Source organism: Gossypium hirsutum, chromosome A11 (genome assembly GCF_007990345.1).
Source record: "Gossypium hirsutum isolate 1008001.06 chromosome A11, Gossypium_hirsutum_v2.1, whole genome shotgun sequence".
Classification (NCBI taxonomy): domain Eukaryota; kingdom Viridiplantae; phylum Streptophyta; class Magnoliopsida; order Malvales; family Malvaceae; genus Gossypium; species Gossypium hirsutum.
Window position 1 is genome coordinate 114583885 of NC_053434.1, and position 5185 is coordinate 114589069.

Here is a 5185-nt window from a genome sequence, read left to right on the forward strand (position 1 = left end):
AAACATGCTTGAACAAGCTCGATGCCACATTTTTTTGGACTGATAATAATTTCGATGCCAATCGAATTAAGATTCAATCAACTTATTCTTTTGTTTTTTTGTTCATCATAAATTAATATATATTTTTATAGAAATATATATAATTTTTTAGATACATTTTTTCATGAGTAAATTGGATCTTAGCTTGATTTCAAAACATTAGATACACATAAAATTCCTAATCTAATCAAACCTATACTTCAATTGATTCTTAATATAGTTGGTCAAATTTTGAAAACACTAAATATGTTTAATTAGGCAAATATGCCAATTTTGAAATGAAATAAGGGTTTTAGGCTATTTTTCTCGAAATTTAAAGATATAAGTCATTTTTTGAGATAGAATACAACAACACCTCCATCTTGCAATTTTTTTTCTAATGGCTAGTTTATTGACTATATATACCCAACTTATTTTCTTTATTTTTTATTCAAATTTTGTTTTCTCAATTCTCTCAATTCGATTCATCTATTTTATTCATAATTTTTCATTCAATTTCTCTCAAAATTTTCTTATCTCCATTTTATATTTTATAATTTCTTTGATTTTATTTGATTTTTATAAATTTGAAAATGTCAATGCCTTTTATTCATTTGGATCACAAACACATTTTCATTGTGTAATTACAAATGGTAAGAAAATATTATTGTATTTTTTTGTTTATATTATTAAGTTGTTAATATTATTAATTATTATTATTTGTTTATATATTCAGACCGAATATTGGATTATTGAGATGCATATACACAGTTTAAGTGCGAGGACACCACGTGTAATTGAACAACACTTACAAGATGCGAGATTCTTGCACGTGTCTCGTATAATTAGGGGGACTAAATTGGAGTTTGCACTTATTAGCACTTTGTTAGAAATATGGAGACCCAAGACACACATTTCATCTTCCGTGTGCTGAGTGTATAATTACACTCGAGGATGTAACATTACAACTTGGTTTACTAGTTGGTGGGCAAGTAATTACGGGGGTAGTGTGTGTTGGCGATTGGAGTGCAGTTTGCTACCAACTATTAGGCAAGGTGTCACACAAGTTCAGTTATAGTCGGATAGAAATGAAATGGTTAGAAGACAATTTCTCACATCTCGACAACTCCTTTATTGTGGTTGAAAGACAACAATTCACGCAAGCATTCATATTGTGGTTAATCAGGGTCTTCTAATGCCAGATAAATCTAAAAATATAGTACATTTAAGGTGACTCTTACAACTAGTCAACTGTGTTGGGAACATTGTACCGAGAGATATGTTGGGCAATGGAAGCAAAAAAAATTAAAACCGATAGTTGCATACTCCTTTAGTCATGAGCATGGTGCCGCCTACCATTTTTACGTCTCTGAGTAAACTTCCCTTAGCAATTCCGACTCGTAATAAGGTAAGATTCATTTAGTAATATATTATCATATATTGTCATTATTATATTTTTAAAATAACATATTATTTGAATAGGTGGAATAAAGACACGAGTCATGTGGGTATATGATCTGTCATAATTTGTTGTGGCAGATTAAACTAGTTTTCGTACTTAATGAGCTTGAATACGAGCAATTTTATTATATTTTAGTTAGTTTTCTATCTCAGCTTTAAATTCAATAAAAAGTGTAAATTGAGCTATTTTATGACCTTAGAGGCTGAATGAGGCCTAAAGGTGGGTTAACGTAATAAGAGCTTGAGGCTAGTCGCCATGTTACAACATTGGAGTCTAATGTCGCAACAACGACCTCATTATGAAAACAATTTGCTAGAAATATGGAAACCTCCACACAAAATGTGTTCAATTTATAGGAAATTCTAGAACCAAATATGAAACATAATTTCAAAATGTTGAAAAAGATTGGACATGTTCTGAAAAGAAACATTATTATTTACCACGGAAAAGAATAGATGTGATATGCTAATTTATCTCGAGATTCTCGGATGTAAGGTTAGAGTTTAAGTCACAGTGTTAAGAAACGTGTTTGTAGAGACACACTTAGCAGGGACAAAAACACCTCTTACAAAAGACGTTTTCATATTCTGTCCTAAAAATGATTCTCTCCTAAAAATGATCTAAAACCCTTATTTCATTTCAAAATTGACATATTTACCTAATTAAACCCACTAAATAGGCATAAGGTTCAAATTTGTTTTTATTATGAAATAATTTTCTATTATTTAATACGAATTTGAGCATTCCGAAATTAAAATTATCTTGTCGTGAGGATAGGTATATTGTTGGATAGAGTTATGTGTCACTGTCACCAGTTTTGGTGTTTAGTGCTAAAAAAGGAAAGTAATAAGTTCCATCCTCCACTCTTATTTCTCAATGATGAACTACAAGTGTATGAAATATATTTCTCACATGGATTTCATGGAACTTGTCCCTTGCAAATGACATTAATTGAATCTCAACTTATGCTTTTGCTTTTATCATCTTAAAATAATATTATTATATGCATTATAAATATATCTACTAAATCCTTGGGTAGTCATGTTTTGTCACTTTTTGCTGGTGTTTAGTGCTAAAATAATGTAATAATTCAAATTGAACCAAAAAAAAATTATAATAATTTCACAAGTTTTATCACGTGATTAGTCACACAAATGTATGAACATGTACCCCAAGGATAACCCTTAAAACCCTCTCTACCAGTGTTATTTGAATTTTCTTAGACTAGTCCGTGGGATCGATTGAATAAAAAATTATTTGATATACTGATTTGAATATAGAAATTAAAATGATTTCACATGAATCACGAAAAGCCGACAAAAAGTTGGAAACTGAGTTAAAAAATCGGTACTACTAGTTTTATAATTTTATTATATTTTTATTTTAAATTTTTTTATAAAATTTTAATTATTGTTAGATCAATAGTCAAACTGATTAAATCAAGAATTGATGATATCACCGATTCAACCATCAATTTGATTATTAAAATATTGCTCTCTAATCTCTTTTTATATTTTAGCTCTATAGTTCTCTATCCTCTTACCCCCAAAGCTAATTTTCAACTATTTTCGTCAAGGCTACCTATTCTTTTTTTTTTCTCTCAGTCAACAATTACAATTTTCAGCATTTGCAAAAAATGCTAACATACTACTAGAGCAATTTTAACCCCAACGCTAGAGACCCTCACCCCATTACAAAAACTAGAGCAATTTTAACATACTATTTTCGTCTAAGGCTACCTATTCTTTTGTCGTAATTAGGGTATACATTGCTGGCAATAATGACTAATTTTCTCGTCACGAGTGCTCTCTGAAGAGATAAATGGTTAGTCATGAAATTGTGTTCCATTCTCATGAGTAGGGATCAAACCTCGACCACATAATTAAAAGATGAGGTGAGCAACCACTGCACCACACCTCATGGTTCTAAGTATCTTTTCAACATATTAAAACTAAACTCTATTATTTTAGATATCATAGTTGTCGAAACCATTTTCAAATCGGGTTTTGGAAAATGGGAATCGATTTTAAAAATGAAAACGGGAGTCGCCACCAATCTTTTTAGGTGTGATTGGGTCACCTTTAAAACATTTTGTTTTAAAATCATTAGTTTTGGTCCACGAAATAAAAGAACGGGTTCGGGAGTCAGTTACGTACGAGGAAGGATTAGCACCCTCGTAACGCCCAAAAATTGGTACCTAATTGATTATCAAATGTCTTTAATGTTGGAAGAAAAAAAAATTTAAGATGTAGTCCTCTTTAAAATATTTTAACTTTGAAAATTGGGATTCACTAGCATCAAAGTATTGGCATTAAGTTATCCCTTTTTTGAAATTCCTATTTCGAAACAGCAAAACGCTATATCCAATAAGTTAGGACATATTGCTTTGAAATTCCAAGATAGTGGCTTGCATTTAGAAAACCTTTAAAAAACTTAGGAGGGTGCTTAATTATTCGAATTCAACGAGAAAAGTGGCAACCCAATAAGTTAGGGCACTACTTTCTCGAAATTTCCAAACACCAAGCATCGCCTTATTTGCAAAAAAAAAAAATCTTATCTCGAGGTAATAAGATGTCATATCCAGTGAGTTAGGACACAACACCTCAAATATCAGAGAGTAAGTATTTTATTTAACACTTGTATTATGATTTAAAAGAATATGCCGTTATTTAGGTTAAACGTGAGAAAAAAAATAAAAATCGAAACCCAGTAAGTTAGGGCACGATTGTCTCGGATTACCAAATACGAAATATTTACTTTAGTGAAAGAATCACTATCGGGTTGGATAAAACCTAAATTCGTAATGAAACGAGATAATAAAGAATGCATAACAAATAAAAATTGATAACCATAACAGGATAAACATAAACACAAATATGAATACTAACGATAAATACTAAGGTAAGATAAATGAGTCGAATAAATAATAAGAAAGGGAAATAATGAATAAGCTAAATGTTTGAAATTATTAAAAAAACTATAAATAGAATAGATGATGAAATAATAATAAAAGTAATGATATGTAAATAAAATAAATATGCTAAAAAAATATACAGTTATCAAATTAGTTAATATAAAATAATAACGTATAAGTAAATACAAAAATAAAGGAAAATATAATAACAATAATAGAAAAATACAACAATAATAATAGTAAAAGATATAATAACATAATAATATAATAGTAATAGTAACAATATGACGATAATAGTAAAAATAATATATTAAATAATAGTAATAAAAGTAGTGCTAATAATAATAATAATAATAATAATAATCTATTAAGTTATAATGAAAATAATGATAATGATGATATATTAGATAATAATAGTAAAATAATAAGTAACAATAATAAATTATAATAATAGTGATGAGAATAACAAGTGATGATAATAACAGTAACAATAGTAGTAATAATATATTAGTAATATATAATAGAGGTAGTAAAAAAAATATAGTAGTTATAGTAATAATAATATAAACAGTAGCATATATACGTATGAAAAATAATGATAGTAAAATATAATAATAGTAATAATAATAGTGGAATGAAGGTAATAATAATATTAAAGTAAAGTAAACAAAAATAATACTATATATCAATATATATATACATATAATGCAAATACACACTACCATATAATAATAATAATAATAATATAGAAATACAAAGAGCAAATAAAAATATTAAATTTAAAAAACAAT